General features: G+C 38.9%; 2 non-coding genes across 2 annotated transcripts; both read right to left on the bottom strand.

Moving 5' to 3' along the window:
• Nucleotides 1-10,573: 10,573 nt before the first annotated feature.
• On the bottom strand, nt 10,574-10,646 carry TRNAV-UAC (transfer RNA valine (anticodon UAC)). Its single transcript has one exon. It is a non-coding gene; the product is annotated as a tRNA-Val (tRNA).
• Nucleotides 10,647-26,774: 16,128 nt separating this feature from the next.
• On the bottom strand, nt 26,775-26,847 carry TRNAV-AAC (transfer RNA valine (anticodon AAC)). The gene has a single exon. It is a non-coding gene; the product is annotated as a tRNA-Val (tRNA).
• Between the last annotated feature and the right edge of the window lie 877 nt (nt 26,848-27,724).

Genomic DNA, 27,724 nt, shown 5'->3' with positions numbered 1-27,724 from the left:
AGAAGACACATGTAGAAGTCAAATAAAGATATAACACACAAAAGATAAAAAAGCTGGTAAGACTGTTTAAACATTAAAAAAAAAAAGGTAGACCTTAGGGCAACTAGTATTACCATATATTACATAATAATAAAGGAGGTATTTCATAATCATGGGAAAGGGAGATTTTATAAAAGAGACATCATTCTAAATGTATATTATCCAACAACACAGCCTCAAAATATACCAGAACGGACATGAAAGCACGTTCACACTAAAACCTTTACACAACTGTTCATGGCAACTTTATTTGTAATAGCAAATCATTGGAGACAAATAAAATGCCCCTCACTAAGTGAATAGTTGAGAAAACTGTGGCTCCTACATACCATGGAATACAACTCGGCAATAAAAAGGAAAAAACAAAAAACAACAAAAAGAAAACTTTGACACACAGCAATAGGAGAGACTCAAGGGCATTAGGCTGTGTAGAAAAAAAAAAAACAAACATCAAAGATCACATACTGTATGATTCAATTTATAAAACATTCACTACATGATAAAATTATAGAGATGGAAAAGGGATTACTGGTTGTGAAATGTTAGAGGCGATGGAGGGCGTGTGTGCATGTGACTATAAAGGGGAGAGACCTTTGTGGTGATGAAACAGTTTCGTATAGTGACTGTGGTAGTGGTTGCATGAATCTACACATGTGATAAAATGTGCACATACATTGCATTTTATTAATGTTTAAGTCCTGGTTTTAATATTGTACTTACAGTTATGACAAGTAACAGTTAGGTGGAAACTGGGCAAAAGATACAACGGACTCCTCTGTATTATCTTTGCAACTTTCTATAAATATGTAATTATTTCAAAATTAAAAGCAAAAAAACTAAAAATAGAAAAATCCATACTTATTTTAATATATCTAACTTAGCAAGTGACAGAAAAAGCAGATATAAAAGACTCAAAATGGAATAGAAGATTTGAACTACTCTCTTAACCTAACAACTTGATCTAGTTGATATTTATAAGATACAACACCCAAAAAATACAGAATACACATTCGTTTTAGGTGCACATGGAAAATTAATGGCCAATTAAAATCTCCCTACATGTTAAAGGACTGAAATAGTAGTTTTCTAATGAACATAGAATTAAGCTAGAAAAGAGGAAAATCTCCAGCTTTGGGAAATGAACATCACACTTCTAAATAACTCATGAGTCAAAAGAGGAATTCCAAGAGGAATTAGAAAAAATTATTTGAAAGGAAAAATAATGAAAGTTATGTTAATTCTGTCGTTCACAATGCCCATTCATTTTTTTTTAATTTAAGTAATTTTTTTAAAGAAATTCTTTTAATAGGCTATTTTTTAGATCGGTTTTAGGTTTACAGAAAAATTACACAGAAAGTACGGAGTTCCCATGTGTCCCCTCCTATTATTAAAATCTTGCGTTCCTGTGCATTTGTTACATTTGATGAATCTATAATGATATGTTATTAACTTAAGTCCACAGTTTACTTAGGGCTCCCTCTTTGTATTGTATAATTCCATGGCTATTGACAAATGCATAATGTAATGCGTCGACCACTATAGTATCATACAGGTTAGTTTCACTGCCCTATTGTGCTCTAACTAGTCATCTGTCAATCCCTCCTCCTGAAACCCCTGGCAACAACTGACCTTTTTACTGTCTCTATAGTTTTGCCTTTTTCAGAATATCATATAGTTGAAATCATAGAGTAGTATGTCAGTTTTTCACACTGGTTTTTTTACTTAGCAGTACGCATTTAAGGTTTCTCCATGTCTTTTCATAGCATGATCGCTCAATTCTTCTTATAACTGAATAATATTCCATTGTATGGACATACCTCAGTTTATCTGTTCACCTGTTGAAAGACACCTTGGTTGCTTCCAATTTGGGGCAATTATGAAAAAAGCTACTATAAACATTCATGTACAGCTATTTTTTTTTTATGTGGACAGTAGTTTTAATACATTTGGGTAAATACCTAGTAGTGCAACTCCTAGATCATAGGGTATGTCTATGTTAGCTTCTTAAAAAACTTCCAGACTTGTATTCCAAAGTGACTGTACCATTTTGCACGAATGAGAGTTCTAGTTGCTCTGCATCCTCTCCAGCATTTGGTGTAGTCAGTGTTTGGGATTTTAGCCATTTTAATTACGGTGTGAAGTGGTATCTCATTGTTGTTTTAAATTACAATTCCCTAATGACATATGCAGCCCTGGTGGTGAAGTGGTAAAGAGCTCAGGCTGCTAACCAATAGGTCAGCTAACTAAAAGGTGAGCGGAAAATCTTTGGAAGCACTGTGAGTCAGTTCTACCCTGTCATGTAGGGTGACTGGCACACAACAACCACATATGAAGCAGATTTCTTTTTGGTGAGATGTCTGTTCAAGTTTTAAATTGGGTTGTTGTGTTTTCTTATTATTGAGTTTTAAGAGGTCTTTTCATATTTTAGATATAAATCATTTATCAGAATATTTTCCCCAACCTGTGGCTTTCCATTCTCCTAACAGTATCTTTCTCAGAGCAGTTTTTTAATTTTAAAGAAGTACAACTTATAGATTTTTTTTATGGATTATATTTTTGGTGTTGTTTCTAAAAAGTTATTGTCAAACCCACAGTCACCTAGATTGTCTCGTACCTTTGTCTTCTAGAAGTTGTAGAGTTTTGCATCTTCCATTTAGGCTTATGGTCCGTCTTGATTACTTTTTGTGAAAGAGGCAAAGTCTGTGTCTAGACATCATCCCAACTCTATGAACGTTTGGGCTCCGTCCTCCAGCTTTTATCATCCTGACTCTCTGAACCTCCATCTTGGGTGAAGCTGGATTCCGAGTCCTGGAGGAATTCCCATCAGGGTCGAATTAACCAGTAAGCACGAGCTTAATTGTATTTACTTGCTAATCTGTGGTGAACAATTTCACATAGGTTTCACCACATCTTTGTGGTGGGCGACAAGTGAAATTGTGCACTGCAGATTGGTGAAAAGCCACAATTGGGGCTGAGCTTTACCTTGCTTATTGGGTAATCTCGGTCCTGCTTCCCACTGACCCCACTGATGAAGTGACTTCGGGTACCCACCAGCTCTTGGCAGCGACTGAGCTCACAACTCAGAGGACAGTATTCCTGGAGAGATGGGTCCTATTCTAGTGCCCCCCGTTGCACCCAGCATCCTGGAAAGGTGTGGTGGACACTGACCCTGCAATGGAAACGCCTGGAACTGAAAGGCTTACATCAAGCCCAGATAAGAACCAAGTCTCTAAGGGTTTTTCTGGAGGGTGGCGGGGGGGGGGGAGGGGGTGGAAGGAACTTAAAGAAAAAAAAAGGGCGGGGAGGGGGGAGAGGACAAGAGTCAGATTTAACAGTTGCCCTTGAAGTGCGGAGGTATTTCCTTAGATCCACAGGGCAGAAATCGTATCTCCATAATCTGCAACCCATTTCATCCTCCAGTCCCCAGACACCACCCCCCTCCATCCTTTACACCCCCCCCCCCCCACACGCGACCATTACAGAAGAGTTCTGAAAATATTTCTGGCAAGAAAATTAAGTTGGCAAAGACAGCCAATGTCTTCTGTCTGGTAGTCGTCGACGCTTGTTGAAAAAACAAACTTTTTTTTTTATTAAGGTATCCCAACATCTCATATACTCATTGGTCATTGATATATCCTATTTGGGAAGTGCCTGGGAAGGTCTTTTGCCCATATTCCTAAAGGCGAAGGTAAATAAATTCAGCTACTGGGGGGAAAAAGCATAGAATATCTTTGTGATCTTGGAGTAGACGATTTTTTAGAAAGCCACAAAAGAAAAAAACATAAAAGTTAAATGAATCGGACCTCACATGAAAATTAAGAATTTCATCAAAAGATGTCCACCCACTGGCAGGGGGAATATATACAAATATCCTGTAAAGAACTCTTAAGTAAACGATATAATACAAATCAATAATAATATCAATAATACTAATTTTAAAAGACAAAAAAGCCTGATAGAAGATGCACCGAGGCGGTTCAAAAGGGACTCTTTTCAGTATTCAGAAACAAGAGAGCTTCAATCTCTGCGAGTAGCGAAGGCTGGTCAAGCCCGTGCCTTGTTCTATTGCGTTTACCAGCTGGTTCATAAACCGCGAAGTCCAGCAACGGAGGGGTGCTAGAAGACACTGCCCGTCCCCACGCTGTTCGCGTTAGGCCAATTTTTAGCATTAGCGCCCATGACTGGAGTATTTGGAGTTATCTAGAAAACGACTCATTTCCACCATGTTGGAACCAAGGTGAACGTTCTAACCACTACATTACAGAAACTATCACCGAGATGATAGATACCTCTGAAGAATCAAATGGATGTTCTCCAGGACGTCACGTGTTCGATAAAGATAATTTCTCTTCCTTTCAGACATTTTCATATTTGTTGCCTGTATATTTTCTCCTCAAAGTCATCGATATCAAACATGACTCCAGGCTAAGGAAGTCCTTCCCCCCAGTGACTGAAATCCTTCACAAATTGCAGGCCTGGAAACTTCAGGGAGGCTCTAAGGAAATTGATTTCAAGAACTTCCTTGGTGCCGTCCTAGACTTTTCTCTGTCAAATGCATCCTGGTATTCACCACATTCCCACCTGTTACGGATTGAATTATGCCCCCCAAAATATGTGTTGTAAATCCTAACCCCATACACGTGTATGTAATTTCATTTGGAATAGGATTTTTTTGTTATGTTAATAAGATCATATAAGTGTAGGACTTGTCTTAAATTCAATCACTTTGAAGATATAAAAGGAACAGATTAGGCACAGAAGCAAGTGGGCACGAATGGAGGAAAGGCACATGGCACGGGGAGATCCTCAAGGAAGGCTGAGAAGAACTGGAGACGCTGAGGCAAGGATCTCTGAGAGAAGGCAGACAGAGCCTTCCCCTAGAGCCCATGCCCGGAATTTGGACTTCTAGCCTCCTAAGCTGTGAAGAAATAAATTTTGGTTTTTGAAAACCGCCCTCCTGTGGTGTTTCTAACACCACAAAGAAACTAAGACACCACCCTGGGGAAACAGCCTTGATTTGCTCCAGGATGTTCTAGGAGATGCAGAGGAAATTCTCTCACCATAGCACCTTGGCGGTAGGTTTTCTGGGCCAAATCCATAGAATTGAAACATTAACCATCTCCTTCAAGGCCCCCACCTTCGTTATAAAGGTCGTTTTTTTTGTTTGTTATCTCCTGTGAGGAAGCTGACTATATAGGTACAGGTACAAGGCTGGAAAAAGGACTTTTTTTTTTTTTTTTCCTATTTCCAAAAAAAAAAAAAAAACACTCAAGAATCAGCTCGAGCGTTCTCTTTACCAAGCTTTTTCCACTCCAGAGATGCTTTTGTTTTTGTTGTTAAACACTCTCCATTAGGATGGCTAGTTTATTTAAACTAGGTGTGTTGCGACTGGCGGACTAGAAAGGAAGGGGAAAATAGGAAGAATTAGGGGATTCCTACTTATTATAGGGACACTAAGTGACAGTGATTGCGTTGTAGAAGGGAAAAGAAATTAGTTGAGCAGGGCCTTCTTGTACTGATGCTGCGATTAAGAATTCGGCTTCCATACCAGCTACGGCCTAGATTCTTTTTTTTTTTTAATACTCGGGACTGTTTCTGTGATAAGTGCCCCATCCACATTAGGTCCGCTTGCCTATTTCGCGGAATATCATTTCTGTGCTTGAGCTATAAAGAGCGGAGAATGGACTCTGCAATTCCCTGTTCGGCTCAAAGTGGAGCCCTGTTCCTTCTTAGAAATCCCTGAGAAAAACTTCCTTACGAAAAGCCAGCGTGTTCCGTTGTCGGGACTCCCAGGGAGCCAGTCCCACCTGCGCTGCACCAGGAAGGTCTTGTCGCCACCACCTGCTACCTGAAAAGGGCCAACCCACTGTTTCCACCCGGTTTCGAACCAGGTACCTTCTGCGTGTTAGGCAAACGTGATAACCATTATTCTACGGAAACACACTTGGTTTCTCAAGTTTTAGAATAGGGACAGATATATCTGCATGCTCCAGATTGAGGACTTCTGTCTAGAAATTTTGATTCTGTATCACTTACATTTGTAGCTGTAGATTATATTCATTGGATATCTAATAACTATTCATCTGTTTTAATGAATGAAGATGATTTTAGGAATGTATTTGACTATCGTTTGCTTCTCAGCTTCTTTCATTACTTACATCACTGTCATCATCGCCCCTCCGCCCTCCCCTCCCCCAGAAATTTCCTGCCTTCCCACAATGGGCAAACCCCTAAGAAAGTGCTCAGCAAAGAGATGGTGCTTGAATCTACTCCACCAGCCTTGAAAAAGTTGTCAAAAAGAGAATGACTTCTCTGACAAAGTCCTGACATCCTGTTGACGGACTGTTGTTGATATCGGAATAACGTGATATTTCCCAAGTAGCATAACCTAGATACTTTCTGTATTTTTCTGAGATCAGATTAGCAAAACAAGTTGCCTTTCTGTTACATGCACATAGTTTTTTTTATTTGAAATAAATTAGTGAAAACCCACTATGCGCCCAATCCCATGCCAGGTACTGAAGGGAGATTCAAGTTGTGTGAAGGAATTGAGACTCTAGAAAGTAGTATAAAATCTAATCGTTTATTTAAAAATGGATGTAAATGGCTAATTATCATGAAATTGTCAAGTGAAATAACAGAAACAAATATCCAAGAGAACTCATAACAGGAGAACTGAGAAGGGGCATCACCCCCCAGTCCTAATTATTAGAGGAAGATACACAGATAAGGTAATTCATTACGAGACAAAAAAAAAAAAAAAGTGAACTGGGTGTAGAGAGAACAAGAGGAGCAAGGACTCCACAATGGAGACAGAATGGAGGTGAGAGATTTGGGGGGAGCATCACGGAGTTCTAGACTGCAGCAAAGTGTGGAAAGAAATGAGACCAAATGAGAATGAATGAACCAGATAGGCAAGGAAGGAGAAAAGCATCTCCAGGAAAAAAAAATGATATTTTAATGTGAATGTAATGAGGAAGGTTTATTTATTACTCACTGAATGTTTAACTTTAATGTAGACATCATCTAGAGGTTTTTAAATCTGATGCAATTTACATGCAGTGCAATGTACAGACTTCAACTGCATAAATTTTTATAAGATTCCTAAAGGCTGCCATATCAAATTATCATAAACCAGGTGGCTTAAAACAACAGAAATTTATTATCTCACAGTTCTGGAGTCCTAAAATCTGAAATCTACTTGTTAGCATGGCTGCACTCCCTCTGAAGCTCTAGGGGAGAATCTTTCCTTGCTTCATTTAGCTTGTGGTGGCTGTTCCAATCTCCCTCCATCTTCACATGGCCTTCTCTTATGTGTGTGTCTTCTCCTCTTCTATCATAAGGACATTTGTCACCGGATTTAGGGTTTACCCAGATAATCCAGGATGATCTCAATTCAAGATCCTTAATTCCTTCTGCAAAGATTCTTTTTTCAAATAAGTTCACATTCACAGGTTCTGAGGATTAGAAAGTAGACACATCCTTTCAGGGGCATCATTTAACTCACTGCAAGATTAATATATGCTTAATGTGTGAGTATGTGTGTGAGTATAACCAAATCAAGGGCAAGATACAGAGTATTTCCATCATCTCAGGAACTTTGCCTGTACTTTTTCCTAAACCAGAGGCCTAACAAAAGAGTCTATTACCTCAGGGAGAAAGTAATATAAATTTTATCCTTTTGCTCTTTGGTTTTTATACACAATACATGATATACAGTTGAAAATTTCAACATGCAAAAAAGCATGAAAATATTAACCAAAACCACAGACAATAGAAGTAGACCTGAAGATGACCATCTGTTATTAGCTAACAAGAACTCTAGTAACTATTATATACAAGAAACAGAAAGTAGAAGAAAAGATGAACAAAGTGGATAAAAACATTGAAAGTATCAAAAGAGAAAAAATTGATGAAATTAATAGAACTGAAAATTGAAATATTGAAATTCATAATTTATTGAGTGGGCTCTAAAACAGACTGGCTACTGCAAAAGAAAAGAGCAGTGAATGTGAAGAGAGACCAATAGAAATTATCCATACTGAAGAAAAAGAGAGAAAAACAAAAACAAAAAAATATTGGAAGACTTGTAAAAGTAAAATGATAAAGATATATCACACAAAGATAAAAAAAAATTGGAAAGGTTGGATTAACATAAAAAATGTAGACTTTAAGGCAAGTAGTATTCCCATAGATATTACATAATGATAAAAGAGGTATTTTGTAATCATGGAAAGGTGACATTTTGTAAAAGAGAGATATAATTCTAAATTCGTATCATGCAACAGCATAACCTCAAAATATATCAGAACAGAAATGAAAACATGTTCACACAAAAACCTGTACACAACTAACTGTTCATAACAGCTTTCTTTGTAACAGCAAATTATTGGAAACAACTAAAATCCCTCTCAATAGTTGAATGGTTAAGAAAACTGTGGTTTATACATACCATGGAATACAACTAGGCAATAAAAAGCCAAAAAAATATTGATACACAAAGGCATAAAGCTGTGGAGGAAAAAACACACACACATCAACATCTAAGGTCACGTACTGTATGATTCCGTTTGTAAAACATTCACTCAGTGATAAAATTATAGAGGTGGAAACAGGATTACTGGTTGTGGTGAAGGGTGTGTTTGTGACTATAAAGGGGAGAGATCTTTGTAGTGATGAACTAGTTCTGCGTATGGACTGTGGTGGTGCTTATGTGAATCCACACATGTGGTAAAATGACACAGAATTATACACACACTGTGCATTGTATTAAAGTTAACTCTTGGTTTTAATATTGAACTCAAAGTTATAACATGTAACTATTGGTGGAAATGGGGCAAAAGATACAAGGGACTCCTCTGTACTATCTTTGCAACTTTCTGTAAATCTGTAATTATTTCAAAATTAAAAAGTAAAAAAATTAAAGATTAAAAATCAGAGTTATTTTAACACATTTCTCTTATCAAGTAATAGAAAAAGCAGATACAAAAAAATTCAATATGGAATAAGAGAACACGAGATTTGAATTATTCTTTTAACCTAACAACTTGATCTCCTTGCCATTTCTAAGATATGATACCCAACAACTGCAGAGTATATATTCTTTACAAGTGCACATAAAAAATTCACAAAAATTGTGCCTTAATGGCCAAATAAAATCTCACTGAATATTAAAGGACTGAAATAAAAACAGTGTTTTCTAACTGAAATAAAAAAGTATTTTCTAACCAGCATAGAATTAAGCTAAAAAAAAAAAAGGAATTTCTCCAAATATCTAGGAATCAACATCACACTTCTAAATAACTCATGAGTCGACGGAATTACTAGGGAAATTATAAAAAATAGTTTGAAAGGGAAAATAATGAAAGTAGAGGGTATCAAAATATGTGGATAACTGCTAAAAACAGTTCTTGGGTAGAAAATTAGAATTTTAGGTGCATTTTTAAAAATATTATTAAATAAGAAAGGTTTGCCTTTGCGGAATTTTAAAAAGGGAATGACGTTTTGAATTTCAAGCTGTGCTCAGAATAATTTAGAGAGCCGAACCTGGGAGCCCTGTGGAAAGTAGTGAAGAACAGATTATCAAGGGCCATAACTAGGTACCTGTAAAGAAAAGAGGAGAAGGATGTTTCATAGAGTGTGAAGGTAAACTCAACAGGACTTACAATTTTGATACTGGGAGGAGGTTGAAGTGAATTCTGTGAGAGGCAGGTGGATGAACACCAGTGTCTCCGTGATTACGTCACGAAACAAACGTTTAGTCTGGTCAGCGCCAAGACATGTGAGATTTTTCTGTTGGTGGTCATGGTTTTAGCATGAGGCTAAGAGAAGTTACAGTTCTTAACAATTGCTGGGTGTTCAACACTGCTAATCTCGGCATGGTGCTTGTATTGGACGAATTTTAAAACGCAGTTGTAGACACTGACTTAGTAGCATACCTGAATAGAGGGAAGACTGTAAGATTTTTAGGAATGGGCTCTGATGGATACAGGACTCTTAGACTGGGTGGGGTTTCCCTAGTGTAGTGTTTATCATACTCGTCTCACATGGAAAGGTCTTGGGTTTGAAAGCTGACGGAAACACCTCCTGCGGTCAACTTTTACGTCGACACCTGCTAACTTTTTCAACAGGATCCATTCACATCAATCACCCAAAATGTATCCAACGCGCAGTTTGCAGTACCGAATACACCTGGTTTTTTCCCACACCAAACCTATGGGGAGAGCCACAAGGACTCTCCGAGACAACAGGAGAATAGGGCATAAAGGAGGAGAGGTGTAACCAGCGTGCAAGAGCCCACGCCAGGTAACATTTACTAGGATCTGTTTGTTTTTTATTGGAGAGGAGCAGTTGTTTGAGAAAATAATGACTTGAGTCAGGAAGAAATGGTAGAACTACTCCTCTCTTACTATCTCATTATCGGCCATTTCACACTTATGACAGTATTTGTGAAAATTTACTATGCGACTATTTTGCGCATTAACGATGACTGTCTAGCGTTAAAGAATGCATAATGTAGCGTATGAAAAAGAACCGTTTCCACCTGGGTTTGAACCAGGGACCTTTCGCGTGTAAGGCGAACGTGCTGACCACTGCACTGTGGAAACTACGACGGATCTGGCAGCTACCTCTGAAGAATCAAATGGATGTTTGCTGGATGTACCCTTTCAGTAAAGCTAAATTTGTCTCTTCCTTTTGAACATTTTCATATCTGTAGCCTGTTTATTTTTTCCCCCAAAACCACCAAGATTAAACATGACTCAAGACCAAGCAAGGCTTTTCCCCAATCGCCCAAATCCCTCACAAATTCCTGGCCTGGAAACCTCAGGCAGGCTCTAAGGAATTTAATTTCAAGATCTTTCTCTGTACTGCCTTATGCCATTTCTCTGTCTGTCTAATGCACCTCGGAACTCACCTGCTGATTACAAACATTGGCCCTTTAGAAAGTAGGGTCCCAAGAAGACAACCCGCACTTTTTGCCAGGAAATACTTGTCCCAGAGAGATTGCAGTGCAGGATGCCCTGAGGTGGCCTGTGGTAATTCTCTACTTTTCCCCAGAGCTCAGTCATTCGGCAGCTATCACTAAAGTTTTTTTTTTTTTTTGGAGCGGGGGGAGGTGGGGGACTTGTATAACTTTTAACTCACATTGTGCTGTTGATCATATACTGTGTTTTGTTAGTTTTCACTCGACACTGAAAAATCTACCCTTCTTGTTTCGTACACATCTGCCTCCTTAGTTGTTACTGCTGCATAGTATGAAATCTGTAGCCACTGCTGCCTACTTTCTGCTTTCTCCAGCTCTCTGCACCTCAAATTTCTAGTGACTAACCTCAGTGAAGCCACTTAAGATGGAGCTGAGCTGAAATTTGACTGAGAAACATTCCAAAATTAGAATTCCTGGGTACTAATTAAAAGGCAAGGATCCCTGGATTCACACTGGTTAAGTGCTTTGTGGCTCTAATCTGCCAGCAGCTCTATAGTTGACTTTGGAAAAGATTACAGCCTAGGGAACCCTGTGGGGCTGTTCTACTCTGCCCTGTAGGGTAACTAGGAGTTGGAAATGATTGACAGCATGGGTAATTAAAAGGTAATACAGGAATAAACATTCGCTTAATGCCACTGCTGCAAATTTGAAGACCTAGATTTTCAACACTAAGATTTTACCGTTAGTCCAGGTACAGATTCATACATATACTATTTTTATCATCATAAAATGAAACAGAAGGACATCTAACTCACATGCATGAGAAATTGCTCCAGTGGAAGGTGATCTTTGAGGAAAACATGAAATAATGAGTAAATCAGAGGGGAAGAAGGAGTGAGGGTATATTTTGAATGGAGGAAGCCTTTCAAGTTTAATGTGTTCTTTGATGTTAACATGTATATTTTTTCTATTAATGATGCAAAATTTTTTCTGCAATGTCATAATCTTTTGATAGGCTGTCTTTTTAGATTTTCAAAGTGCCATGGGGAAATTGGATTTATAGTATCTTAAGTTTTTCTGCAAGTTGGGAAAGTTAGTGGCTTTTTCAGTAATTCTCTCCTGAAAAAGCCCAGTACCCAGCATGTGGATGAGACTCTGAGCTTCTGATCATGTCTTTACTGTTAGTACAATTTCAAGTGTCCCCGACTGTCTGGCAGACTGGGCTTTGAGATTCTGGCAAGGAGACAGACTTACAGCTTTTGCCTTGGGCATACAGCAATCTTGTTTGTTCTCAGGGAAGATAGGGCTTTTTTTTGATTGTTTATTGTGTACTTTCAAGTTTCCGGGTATTAAGTCTGTCAACGGGCTGTGTGCAAGCATCGATCTTCTGTGGAAACTCAACATTCCAGCATCACAAGAATTCTTAACTGCTCATTCTTCTATATTCCTCATGAATAGCCTGGTTTTCCTTCAGAGTTGTAGCAGGGAGTGTGTAAGAGTTGTATTGTGTATTGAGTGTAGCCAGGATCCTGTTCAAGTGTGCTCCCCACTAAGAAACTGTTCAGACCCTGAGGAGAACAGTTGGGCATGATCTACCAATATTTCAAATGCATATTTCCCTTGATGGGCAATTCCATAAGTGTGCATACAAAGTGTACTTGCACACATAAGAAAGTATGTATATTCAAATCATTCACTGCACCATTATTTGTAATTGAAAGATTAGACAAGACCTATGTATCACATTAATATTTTTTTTTGTTTTTGTTTTTTATCACATTAATATTAGCAGTCCAGTGAGTTAGGACACATCAAGAAAGTGTAACAATATGATATTGCACACAAAAAGATCTTTATGTACATAATTGGAAAGATTTCCAAATATATTAAATGGGGAAAAAAGCAAGGCACAGAGGGGGCTGGTGGGGTACAGTGGGAAAGAAAACATTTGTATTAATTAGGTTGTATGTGCACCTTTAAAAAAATCTCTGCAAAGATCATCAAAATACTCATGATAATGGTAACCTGCTGGGGTTCTGGGGACCAGGCAGATGAGAAACAAACCTAGGAAGGTGATGTTCACTGCATTTCTTTACATATTGTGGCTGTCAAGGGAATGTGTTAGCTATTTTAAAAATGAAAGAATTTCAGAAAACTCTATGAACACACAGTAAACGGGGAGAGTAGTCTCTAGATTGAAATTGTTACCTATTCAAAAAATAAATAAATAATATCAGATAAAAAATATAAACCTAAATCTTTCCTGTCCTCAGGTCACATCACTGGGCTGCTCAGAGCCAGTGGATCTTCAGCGGAAAGGGAGCTAGCAACTTTCTGAGCCTAGGACAGTTGGAAGGACACGGTCCTCAGCACTGCTCAGGGGTAGCTGGTGCATTTGACCCAATACACAGATACAATGGCTTTCAGGTAGAGAATCTCAGATGCAAAATACTGAGTTAAAAGACCAACCTACTGTTTCCAACTGGGGACCTTTCGCGTGTTAGGCGAACGTGATGACCACTACACTACGGAAACAGGCACAAGAGGCTGTCTGTTGGAATGTGGAAAATATGCCTGCATTCATCCAGGTTGGAAACTTCTAGCCAGATATTTTGATTCTGTCACTCATGTTTGTAGCTCTGGATTATATATATTTCATATCTAATAATCATTAATCTGTTTTACTGAATATGGATGATTTTGGAGATGTATTTGACTATTGACATTTTCAATACATTTCATTATTTACGTCACTGCCCCCTCATCAGCGTAACCCAAACACACCCTCCTAGTTAGAAATTTCCTGCCTTTCCCATAATAGGCAAACCCCTAAGAAGGTGTTTAGCAAAGACATGGTGCTTGAACCTACTCATCAGTCTTGAAAAAGTTGCCAAAAGGAGAGAGACAGCTCTGACAAATATAAGTCCTGACATCCTGCTGATGGACTATTGTTGATATCCAAATAAGGTGATATTTCTCAATTAGCATAATCTAGATTATTCCTGTGTTTTTCTGAGATCAGATCGGCAACACAAGTTGCCTTTCTATTACATACATATATTTTTGTTCATTTTTAAATAAATTACTGAAAAGCCTGCTATGTGCCAACCCATGGTAGGTACAGAAGGGAGGTTCAAGTTATATGAAGGAATCGAGGGGCTAGAAAGTTAAAAGTAGCATTTAACTTGATCATTATTATTAAAAATTGCATATAAGTGGTTAATTATCATTAAATTGGTAAGTGAGACAACAGAAACAAATATCCAAGACAGATCATAACAGGGCAACTGAGAAGGAACATCACCTCCAGTCCTAATTATTAGAGGAATATACACAGATAAGTAATTAATTACTAGATAAAACAATGAGAGTTGGGTGTAGAGAGAAGAACACTAGTGAGGACAACATCAGTGGAGTCAGAATGCAGGGGAGAGGTTTGAGGAGAGCATCAAGGAGTTCTAGATTACAGCAAAGAGTGGAAAGAAATGAGACCAAATGGGAATAAATGAACCAGATGGGCAAGGCAGGAGAAAAGCATCCACAGAAAGAAAGCGATATTTTAATGTGAATGTAATGAGGGAGGTTCATTTTTTACTCAATGAATGATTAACCTTAATGTAGACATCTTCTAGGTTTTTTCAAATTAAGATGTAATTTACTTGAAGTGCAATGCACAAATCTTAACTGCACAATTTTTATAAGATTCCTAAGGGCTCCCCATAACAAATTATCATAAACCAGGTGGCTTAAAACATTAGAAATTTATTCTCTCACATTCTGGATTCCTGAAGTCTGAAATCTAGGTGTTGGCATGGTTGCACTCCCTCTGGAGGCTCTAGGGGAGACTCCTTCATTGCTTCATCTAGCTTGTGGTGGCTGCTCCAATCTCTGCCTCCATCTTCATGTAGCTTCCTCTTATGTGTGTGTCTTCTCCTCTTCTATCATAAGGATATTTGTCACTGAATTTGTGATTCACCCAGATAATCCAGAATGATCTCGTTTCAAGATGCTTAATTCCATTTGCAGACACTTTTTTTTTTTTTCCAAATAAGGTCACATTCACAGGTTCTGAGGGTTAGGAAGTAGACATATCTTTTCAGGGGCATCATTCAACCTACCACACGATTAATATACACTTAATGGGTGTGTTTATGTGCGTGTAATAGACCAAGGTCAAGATATAGAATATTTCCATCACCTCCGGAAGTGTGCCTACATATTCCTTCACTAGAGTCCTGACAAAAGAAAGAGTCTATTATCTCAGGGAGAAAGTAATATAAATTTTATCTTTTAGATATTTGAGTTTTATTCACAATACCTGACAAACAAGTGAAAATTATAATATACAAAAAAGTATGAAAATATGACCCAAAATACAAAAGCACAGACAATAGAAGTAGACCTGAAGATGACCATCTCTTGAAATTAGCTAATTAGAACTTTAGTAACTATTATTAACATGACACAGAAAATAGAAGAAAAAATGAACAAAATGTATAAAAACATGGAAAATATCAAAAGAAAAAATCAATAGAACTAAAAATCAAAATACTGAAATTCATAATTTATTGAGTGGGCTTTAAGTCAGACCAGATATAGCAAAAGCAAAGAGCAGTGAACTTGTAGACAGACCAATAGAAATTATACAAACTTAATAAGAGACAAAAATGGGAAAAAAAAAAAAAAGTGAGAAGACACATGTAAAAGTTAAATGATAGAGGAAGATATACCACACAAAGGATAAACAAAAAAGTTGGTAAGGCTGTTTTAACATTAAAAATGTAGACCTTATAAAAAAAAAAAAAACTTAGGAATAAATCTTACCAGAGATGTAAAAGACTTATACAAAGAAAACTACGATATACTTCTGCAAGAAACCAAAAGAGACCTACAGAAGTGGGAAAAAAATACCTTGCTCATGAATAGGAAGACTTAACATAAAAATGTCTGTGCTACCAAAAGGGACCTATACATTTAATGTAATTCCCATCCAAACTCTTACGACATTCTTTAATGAGATGGAGAAACAAACCACAACTTCATATGGAAGGGGAAGAGGCCCCAGATAGGTAAAGCATTACTGAAAAAGAAGAACCAAGTGGGAGACCTTACTCTACCTGATTTTAGAACCTATTATACCGCCGCTGTAGCCAAAATAGCCTGGTACTGGTACAACAACAGATACATAGACCAGTGGAACAGAATTGAGAATCCAGACATAAAATCCATTCACATATGAGCAGTTGATATTTGACAAAGGCCTCAAAACAGTTAAATGGGGAAAAGACAGTCTTTTTAACAAGTGGTGCTGGCATAACCGGATATCCATCTGCAAAAAAATGAAACAAGACCCATAGTTCACTCCATGCACAAAAACGAGATCAAAATGGATCAAAGACCTAAATATAAAATCTAAAATGATAAAGATCATGGAAGAAAAAATAGGGACAATGTTAGGAGCCCTAATACATGGCATAAACAGTATAGAAAACATTACTAACAATTCAGAAGAAAAACTGGATAACTGGGAGCTCCTAAAAATCAAACACCTATGCTCATCCAAAGACTTCACCAAAAGAGTAAAAAAAACTACCTACAGATTGGGAAAAAGTTTTTAGCTATGACATTTACGATCAGCACCTGATCTCTAATATCTATATGATACTGCAAAAACTCAACTACAAAAAGACAAAGAACCCAATTAAAAAATGGGCAAAAGACATGAATAGACACTTCACTAAAGAAGACATTCAGGTAGCTAACAGATACATGAGGAAATGCTCATGATCATTAGCCATTAGAGAAATGCAAATCAAAACTACAATGGGATTTCATCTCACTCCAACAAGGCTGGCATTAATCCAAAAACACAAAACAATAAATGTTGGAGAGGCTGTGGAGAGATTGGAACACTTATACACTGCTGGTGGGAATGTAAAATGGTACAACCACTTTGGAAATCGATTTGGCACTTACTTAAAAAGCTAGAAAAAGAACTACCATATGATCCAGCAATCCCAATCCTCGGAATATACCCTAGAGAAATAAGAGCCTTTACACGAACAGATATATGCACACCCATGTTCACTGCAGCACGGTTTACAATAGCAAAAAGATGGAAACAACCAAGGTGCCCATCAACGGATAAATGGATAAACTATGGTATATTCATACAATGGAATACTACGCATTGATAAAGAACAGCGATGAATCTGTGAAACATTTCATAACATGGAGGAATCTGCAAGGCATTATGCTGAGTAAAATTAGTCAGTTGCAAAAGGACAAATATTGTATAAGACCACTATTATAAGAACTCAAGAAATAGTTTAAACAGAGAAGAAAATATTCTTTGATGGTTACGAGAGGGGGGAGGAAGGGAGCGTGGGAGAGGGGTATTCACTAATTAGATAGCAGGTAAGAACTACTTTAGGTAACGGGAAAGATAACACACAGTACAGGCGAGGTCAGCACAACTGGACTAAACCAAAAGCAAAGAAGTTTCCTAAATGAACTGAATGCTTCGAAGGCCAGCCTAGCAGGAGTGGGGGCTTGGGGACCATGGTTTCAGGGGACATCTAAGTCAATTGGCATGATAAAATCTATTAAGAAAATATTCTGCATCCCACCTTGGTCAGAGGTGTATGGGGCCTTAAACACTACCAAGCGGCCATCTAAGTAGCATCAATTGGTCTCAACCCACCTGGATCAAAGGAGGATGAAGAACACCAAGGACGTAAGGTAATTACAACCCCAAGAGACAGAAAGGGCTGCATAAACCAGAGACTACATCTGCCTGAGACCAGAAGACCTAGATGGTGCCCAGCTACAGCCAATGACTCCCCTGACAGGGAACACAGCAGAGAACCCCTGAGGGAGCAGGAGAGCAGTGGGATGCAGACCCCAAATTCTCGTAAAAAGACCAGAGTTAATGGTCTGACCGAGACTACAGGAACCCTGGAGATCATAGCCCCCCGGACCTTCTGTTGGCCCAAGACAGGAACCATTCCCAAAGCCAACTCTTCAGACAGGGATTGGACTGGACAATGGGATGCAGAGGGAAGCTGGTGAGGAGTGAGCTTCTTGGATCAGGTGGACACTTGAGACTATGTTGGCATCTCCTCCCTGGAGGGGAGATAAAAGAGTAGGGGGGTTAGAAGCTGGCGAAATAGACACAAAAAGAGATAGTGGAGAGAGGGACCAGGCTGTCTCATTAGGGGGAAAGCAATTGGGAGTATGTAGCAAGGTATATATAAGTTTTTGTGTGACAGACTGACTTGATTTGTAAACTTTCACCCAAAGCACAATAAAAATTGAAAAGAAAAAAAAATGTAGACCTTAAGGGAAGTCGTTTTACCATACATATTACATAATGATAAAGAAGTATTTCATAATCATGGAAAAGTGACATTTTATAAAAGAGAACTAATTCTAAATGTATATTATCCAACATAGCCTCAAAATAGAACAGACATGAAAACATGTTCACACAAAAACCTGTACACAACTGTTCATAGCAACTTTGTTTGTAATAGCAACAGGTGAATGGTTGAGAAAAGTATGGTTCATACACACCATGGAATACAAGTTGGCAATAAAAAGCCAAAAAGTATTGATATGCACAACAATTTGGGTAGTCTCAAGGGCATTAGGCTGTGTAGAAAAAAAAACAACATCATCAAAGGTCACATACTGTATGATTCCATTTATAAAACATTCACTAAATGATAAAATTATAGAGATAGAAAAGAGCTTACTGGTTGCCAAAGGTTAGAAATGGTGGAGGGTATGCGTGTGTGTGACTACAAAAGAGAGAGATCTTTGTGGTGATGAAATAGTTCTGCATATTGACTATGGGGGTCATTACATGAATCCACACATGTGATAAAATGACACAGAACTGTGCACACCCATTGCATTGTATTAATGGTTAACTCTTGGTTTAAATATTGTACTTGGAGTTATAAGATGTAACAATTTGGTGGAAATCGGGCAAAAGATACAAAGGACTCCTCTGTATTATCTTTGCAACTTTCTGTAAATTTGTAATCATTTCAAAATGAAAAGTAAAAAATAAACAACTAAAAATAGAAAAATCCACACATATTCTAACATATTTCTCTTAGCAAGTGATAGAACAAGCTGATACAAAAAAATTCAATATGGAATAGAAGATTTGAACTATTCTCCTAACCTAACAAATTAATCTCCTTGACATTTTTCCACCAACAAATTAATCTCCTTGACATTTATAAGGTACAATACCCAACAACTGCAAAATATACATTCTTTTTAAGTGCACATGAAAAATTCACAAAAACTGGGCCTTAATGGCCAATTTAAATCTCACTACATGTTAAAGGACTGAAATAATAAAGTGCTTCTAACCAACACAGAATTAAGCTAGAAAACAGGAAAATCTCCAAATGTTGGAAAATTAACATCACACTTCTAAATACCTCATGAGTCAAAAGAGAATTTACAAGAGAAATTGGAAAAAATAGTTTGAAAGGAAAAATAATGAAAGTAGAAGGTATCAAATGTTGTGGATAGCTGCTAAAAACAGTTCTTGGTGAGAAAAGTATAACTTTAGGTGCATATATTAGAAAATAAGGTTTGCATCTGAGGGATTTTAAAAAGGGAAATGACATTTTGAATTTCAACCTATGCTCAGAATAGATTCAGAGAGCCAAGCCTGGGAGCTGCGTGGAAAGCAGTGAAGAACAGATATGAAGGGCCAGAACTAAAAAAGAGAAGAAGGACATTTCATAGAGTTTGAAGGCAACTCAGCAGGACTTTACAATGATTTTGATGCTGTGAGGCGGTGAGAGGGTATTCTGAGAAATGCAGATGAATGAACTCCAGTGTCTCCCGGATCACTTCAAGAAATAAACATCAAGTCTGGTGAGTGCCAAGATGTGTGAGATTTTTCTGACTATGGTCATGGTTTCAGTATAAGGCCCAGAGAAGTTAAATACAGGATTTAACAATTCCCAGGTTTTGAACACTACTAATCTTGGTGTGGTGCTTGTTTGGGACCAATTTTAAAGTGCAATTGTAGACACCGACCCGTAGCATGCCTGAATAGAGAGAAGACCGTAAGATTTTTAGGAACAGGCCCTGATGAATATAGGACACTTAGATTCAGTCTGTGCGTTCCATCTGGAGAGGTCCATGTGTATAGTCGCCGTTTATGTTGGTGAAAGAAGGTATTTGCAAAGAAGAAGCCGTTGGTCTCGCAAAATTCTATCATCCCATCTCCGGCATTATTTCTATCACCAAGGCCATATTTTCCAACTACTGATCCTTCTTCTTTGTTTCCAACTTTTGCATTCCAATCGCCAGTAATTATCAATGCATCTTGACTGCATGTTTGATCAATTTCAGACTGCAGCAGCTGATAAAAATCTTCTATTTCTTCATCTTTGGCCCTAATGGTTGGTGTGTATATTTTAATAATAGTCGCATTAACTGGTCTTCCTTGTAGGCGTATGGATATTACCCTATCACTGACAGTGTTGTACTTCAGGATAGATCTTGAAATGTCCTTTTTCACGATGAATGCAACACCATTCCTCTTCAAATTGTCATTCCCAGCATAGTAGACGATATGATTGTCCAATTCAAAATGGCCAATACCAATCCATTTCAGCTCACTAGTGCCTAGGATGTCGATGTTTATGCATTCCATTTCATTTTTGATGATTTCCAATTTTCCTAGATTCATACTCTGTAAATTCCAGGTTCCGATTATTAATGGATGTTTGCAGCTGTTTCTTCTCATTTTCAGTCATGCCACATCAGCAAATGAAGGTCCCGAAAGCTTTACTCCATCCACGTCATTAAGGTGGACTCTACTTTGAGGAGGCAGCTCTTCCCTAGTCATCTTTTGAGTGCCTTCCAACCTGGAGGGCTCATCTTCCAGCACTATCAGACAATGTTCTGCTGCTATTCATAAGGTTTTCACTGGCTAATGCTTTTCAGAAGTAGACTGCCGGGTCCTTCTTCCTAGTCTGTCTTAGTCTGGAAGCTCAGCTGAAATCTGTCCTCCATAGGTGACCCTGCTAGTATCCGAATACTGGTGGTATAGCTTCCAGCATCACAGCAACACGAAAGCCCCCACAGTACAACAAACTGACAGACACATTGACTACATCTGTGGACAGAGATGATGGAAAAGCTCCATATGCCAGGGGCCGACTGTGGAACAGACCATCAATTGCTCACATGCAAGTTCAAGCTGAAACTGAAGAAAATCAAAGCAAGTCCATGAAAGCCAAAATATTACCTTCAGTATATCCCACCTGAATTTAGAAACCATCTCAAGAATAGATTTGATGCATTGAACACTAGTAACCAAAGACCAGATGAGTTGTGGAATGACATCAAGAACATCATACATGAAGAAAACAAGAGGTCATTGAAAAGACAGGAAAGAAAGAAAAGACCAAGATGGATGTCAGAGGAGACTCTGAAACTTGCTCTCAAATGATGAGCAGCTAAAGCAAAGGGAAGAATTGATGAAGTAAAAGAACTGAACGGAAGATTTCAAAGGATGTCTCGATAAGACAAAGTAAAATATTATAATGACATGTGCAAAAAGCTGAGGCTGGAAAACCAAAAGGGAAGAACACCCTCGGTGTTTCTCAAGCTGAAAGAACTGAAGAAAAAATTCAAGCCTCAAGTTGCAACAGTGAAGGATTCTATGCGGAAAATAATAAACGACGCAGGAAGCATCAAAAGAAGATGGAAGGAATGCACAGAGTCATTATACTAAAAAGAATTAGTCGATGTTCAACCATTTCAAGAGGTAGCATATGATTTGGAACCAATGGTATTGAAGGAAAAATTCCAAGCTGCTCTGAAGGCACTGGCAAAAAACAAGGCTCCAGGAATTGATGGAATATCAATTAAGATGTTTCAGCAAACAGATGCAGCGCTGGAGGTGCTCACTTGCCTATGCGAAGAAATATGGAAGACAGCTTCCTGGCCAACTGACTGGAAGAGATCCATATTTATGGCTATTCCCGAGAAAGCTGATCCAACTGGAATGTGGAAATTATAGAACAATATCGTTAATATCACACACAAGCAAAATTTTGCTGAAGATCATTAAAAAACAGCTGTAGCAGTATATCCACAGGGAACTGCCAGAAATTCAGGCCAGTTTCAGAAGAGGACGTGGAGCCAGGGATATCATTGCTGATATCAGATGGATCCTGGCTGAAAGCAGAGAATACCAGAAGGATGTTTACCTGTGTTTTATTGACTATGCGAAGGCATTTGACTGTGTGGATCATAACAAATTCTGGGTAACATTGTGAAGAATGGGAATTCCAGAACAATTAATAGTGCTCATGAGGAACCTTTACATAGACCAAGAGGCAGTTGTTCGGACAGAACAAGGGGATGCTGATTGGTTTAAAGTCAGGAAAGGTGTGCATCGAGGTTGTATTTTTTCACCGTACCTATTCAAACTGTATGTTGAGCAAATAATCCAAGAAGCTGGAGTCTATGAAGAAGAACAGGATATCAGGATTGGAGGAAGACTCATTAACAACCTGAGTTATGCAGATGACACAACCTTGCTTGCTGAAAGTGAAAAGGACTTGAAGCACTTACTAGTGAAGATCAAAGACCACAGCCTTCAGTATGGATTGCACCTCAAAAGAAAGAAAACAAAAATGCTCACAATTAGACCAATAAGCAACATCATCATAAACGGAGAAAAAGTTGAGGTTGTCAAGGGTTTTGTTTTACTTGGATCCACAATCAACACCCATGGAAGAAGCAGTCAAGAAATCAGACGATGCTTTGCATTGGGTAAATCTGCTGCAAAGGACCTCTTTAAAGTGTTGAAGAGCAAATATGTCACCTTGAAGACTAAGGTGCGCGTGACCCGAGCCATGGTATTTTCAGTCGCATCGTATGCATGTGAAAGCTGGATGATGAATAAGGAAGACCGAAGAAGAATTGATGCCCTTGAATTGTGGTTAGCGGAGAATATTGAATATACCATGGACTGCCAAAAGAACGAAGAGATCTGTCTTAGAAGTAGTACAACCAGAATGCTCCTTAGAGGCAAGGATGGTGAGACTGTGTCTTACGTACTTTGGACATGTTGTCAAGAGGGATCAGGCCCTGGAGAAGGACTTGGCAGCGTACAGGGTCAGCAGAAAAGAGGAAGACCCACAGTGGCTGCAACAATGAGCTCAAGCATAAGAACGATTGTAAGGATGGTGCAGGACTGGGCAGTGTTTCGTTCTGTTGTGCATGGGGTTGCTATGAGCCGGAACTGACTCAACAGCACCTAACAACAACAACAACAACAACAGATTGAATCAACTAGAGCAGCATTTGCTAGCAAGGAGTTTCTCTAGTGTAGTGGTTATCGTGCTCGTCTCACATGGAAAGGTCTTGGGTTTAGAAGCAGAGGAAAACACGTCCTGAAGTCAGCTTTTACATTGATACCTTCTACCTTTTTCAACAGGATCCATTCAAATCAATTACTGGACATGTATCCAATGCACAATATTGCAGTACCAAATGCACCTGGTCTCTTGCCACACCGAATCTAGAGGAGAGAGCCACAGGAACTCTCCAAGACAGCAGAAGGAAAGGGCATGTCTTAGTCATCTAGTGCTGCTATAACGGAAACACCACAAGTGGATGGCTTTAACAAAGAGAAATTTATTCTCTCACAGTCTAGTAGGCTAGAAGTCTGAATTCAGGGAGCCAGCTCCAGAGGAAGGCTTTCTCTCTCTGTCAGCTCTGGGGGAAGGTCATTGTCATCTGTCTTCCCCTGGTCCTAGGGGCTTCTCCATGCAGGAATCCCAGGTCCAAAGGATGTGCTCTGTTACGGGTGCAGCGCTCTTGGTGGCATGAGGTCTCCTGTCTCTCTGCTCTCTTCTCTCTCTTATAGCTCAAAAGAGATGGGCTCAAGACACAGTCCAATCTTGTAGACTGAGTACTGCCTCGTTAACGTAACTGCCGATAATTCTATCTCATCACCCCCACAGAGATAGGATTTACAATACATGGGAAAATCACATCAGATACAAAATGGTAGACAATCACACAATATTGGGAAACATGGCCTAGCCAACTTGATACACATATTTGGGGGACACACTTCAATCTATGACAGAGCATATAGGAGTAGAGGTATAACCACCCTAGTGGAGCCCATGCCAGGTAACATTTAATGGAATCTGGAAAGAGGAGAAGTTGTTTGATAAAGAATAACTTGGGTCAGGAAGAAATGGTACTACTACTCCTCACTTATCGAGTATCTCATTATCTGACATTTCGCACTTAAGATCATAGGGAAAAAATTATTATCCGACTATTTTGTGGATTAACAAAGCCTGTTCAGCACAAAGGAAGACATCATTTGTCCTAAGAAAAAGACTTATTTCCATCTGGATTCGAACTAGGGACTTTTCATGTGTAAAACAAACATGCCAACCACTGCCCTACAGAAACTACCACATAGCTAGCAAATACCTCTGAACAATCAAATGGATGTTTGCTGGATGTCCCATGTTCAGTAAAGTAAGATTTGTCTGTTCCTTTTGAACTTTTTCATATCTTCAGTGTGTTTATTTTTTCCTCAAAATCATCAATATCAAACATGACTCAAGACCAAAGAAGGCCTTTTGCCCAATGACCCAAATCCTTCACAAATTCCTAGCCTGGAAACCACAGGCAAGCTATGAGGAATTTTATTTCAAGGTCTTACTCTCTACTGTTCTATGCTGTTTTTCTGTGTGTCCAACGCACTCCTGCGTTCAATGACTGCTTACAAAGACTGGTCCTTTAGAAACTAGAATCCCAAGAGGACCACCTGTACTTTTTGCCAGGAAATGCTTGGCCCAGAGAGACTTCAGTGCAGCATGTCCTAATGGGTGGTCTGTGATAATCCTCTGCTTTTCCCCACGGCTCTTTAATTCAGCAGCTATCTCTCCCATCTTTGTGTGTGTGTGTGCACATCTGTATGACTTTTAACTGATATTGTGCTGTTCGTCATGTGCTGTTTTTTTGTCAGTTTTGACTTAACACTGAAAAATGTACCCTTCTTGCTCCATATACATCTGCCTCATTAGTTGTGACTTCTGCATAGTATGAAATCTGTAGCCACTGTAGTGCACTTACTGGCTCTGGTGATGGATATCCAGGTTGCCTCTAATTCTCTGCTGCCTCAAATTCCTACAGTGACTAACCTCCATGACACCACCTAGGATGGAGTTGAGCTGAAATTTTACTGAGAAACATTCCTAGAAGTGGAATTACTGGGTACTAATTAAACACAAGGATCTCTAGTGTCACACTGGTTAAGCACTCTGTGGTTCAAACCTGCCAGCAGCTCCTCAGTTGGCTTCTAAAAAGATTACAGCCTAAAGAAGCCTATAGTGCAGTTCTACTCTCCCCTGAAGGGCACTATGAGTTAGAAATGACTCAACAGCAACAGATAATCAAAAGGCTATACAAGCATAAACACTCATTTAATGCCAGTGCTGCAAACTCTAAAACCTAGATTTTCAAAACTAAGATTTTACCGTTAGTCCATGTACAATTCATACATACACTATTTTGTATCATCATAAAATGACACAGAGGAAAGACATCTAACTCACATGAAATGAGAAATTGTCCCAGGGGAAGATGACCTTTGAGGGAAAACTGAAATAAGGAGCAAACTAGAGGGAAAGAAGGGCAGAAGGTATTTCGACTGGAGAGAGTTAGGATGTTCTAGGGGTTGCAAAAGAAAGTCTGTCACCATAGCACCTTGTCCGTGGGTTTTCTGGGCCAAAGCCATACAATTGAAACAACATTAACCTTCTCCTTCAAGTTTGCCAGTTTTGTTTTAAATGCTGGTTTTTTTCTCTGTGAGGAAGCATGTCTCTCTTTTTATACAGATACGGTACAACACAGGAAAAGGACTTTTTTCCTATTTCCGAAAAACACACCCAAGAATCAGCTTAGGCATTCTCTTTATAAAGCTTTTTCTGCTCGTGAGATGCTTTTGTTGCTGCTGTTTCGTTTTCGTGTTTAAAACAGATAACTTACAGCCGTTAGGATGAGAGAGTATTGAAACTGGGTGGTTTGGGACGAGTAGATTAGGGAAGTGGAAAATTGGAAGAGTTAGGGGATTGCCTGATTTATTAGAGGGACACTAAGTGACAATGCTTGCATTGTAAAAGAGAAATTAGTTGATTAGAGCCTTCTGTTATGAACGCCGTGGTTAAGAATTCAGTTTCCATACCAGCTAGAGCCAAAGCTCTTTTCTTTCTTTCTTTCTTTCTTTTTTAATACTCCGGACAGCTTCTGTGATAACTGCCCAGTCTACTTAAGGTCCACTTACCTATTTTGTGGAATATCCATTCTGCACTTAAGCTGTAAAGAGCAGAGAATGGACTCTCCAATTCCCCGCTGGGATCAAAGTGGAGCCCTGTTTCTTCCTAGAATTTCCTGAGAAAATCTCCTTTATGAAAAACCCCTGCGCCCCGGACTTGAAAGCAGCCTGTTTCACCCGCACTGCTCAAAGTCTGTCCAGTCCTCCGGTCGCCACCAGAATCCGCGGACCTTCAGCGGAAGGGGAGCCAACAACTTGCTGGGGCTGGAAGATGTGGGCCTCAGAGTGGCTGGGAACAAAGCGAGCGCGAAGGTTGGTGCGTTTGTGGAAATACACAGATTCTATGGGGTTCAGGCGGAGAATCTCAAGATTCAAAATTCGGAGATAAAATACCGAGCTGTTGTTTCCGCCCGGTTTCGAACCGGGGACCTTTCGCGAGATAAAATACCGAGCTGTTGTTTCCGCCCGGTTTCGAACCGGGGACCTTTCGCGTGTTAGGCGAATGTGATAACCACTACACTACGGAAACATGCTCTATGTTCTTTTTCTGTTGGAATATCAGAGTATATGGCTGCATGGTCCAAGTTCGGATTTTAATCCAGAAATTTTGATTCTGTATCACTCACATTTGTAGCTCTGGATTATATCTATTTCATATCTAACGACTATTAATCTGTTTTAATGGATAAGGGGATTTTAGAGATGTATTTGGTTATTGTTTGTTTTTCAACTCATTTCATTACTTACATCCCTGTCCCCTCTCCCAGCGCCACCGCCCTCCACCCGCACACACACAACCTTCCAGATAGAAGTTTCCTACCCTCCCACAATGAGCAAACCCCTATGAAGGTCTTCAACAAAGAAATGGTGCTTGAACCTACTCATCAGTCTTGAAAAGGTTGTCAAAAGGAGAATGACTTCTCTGACAAACTTAAGGCATCCTGCTGATGGACTATTGTTGCTAGCCCAATAAGGTGATATTTCCCAATTAGCATAATCTAGATACTTTCTTTACTTTCCTGAGATCAGATCAGCAACACAAATTTTCTCTCTATTACGTGCATATATTTTTGATTATTTTAAATAAATCACTGAAAAACTCACTATGTGCCCAATCCTGTTTGGGTACTGAAGGAAAGACAAGTTGTGTGAAGGAATTGCAAGTGTAGAAAGTAGCCTATAAGCTAATCATTTACTAAAAATTGCACATAAATGGATAATTATCATTAAATTGCTAAGTGAAACAACAGAAATTAATATTCAAGAGAGATCATAAGAGGACAACTGAGAGCTGGCATCACCCCCAGTCCTAATTATTAGGGGAATCTACACAGATAAAGTAATTAATTACTAGATAAAACAAAGTGAGTTGGATGTAGAGAGAACAAGAGGAGTGAGGACTCCAG

Source organism: Elephas maximus, chromosome 1, assembly GCF_024166365.1.
Source record: "Elephas maximus indicus isolate mEleMax1 chromosome 1, mEleMax1 primary haplotype, whole genome shotgun sequence".
NCBI classification, from domain to species: Eukaryota; Metazoa; Chordata; class Mammalia; order Proboscidea; family Elephantidae; genus Elephas; species Elephas maximus.
The sequence above is the reverse complement of the archived record's forward strand: the minus strand, read 5'-3'. Positions and strand labels throughout refer to the sequence as shown.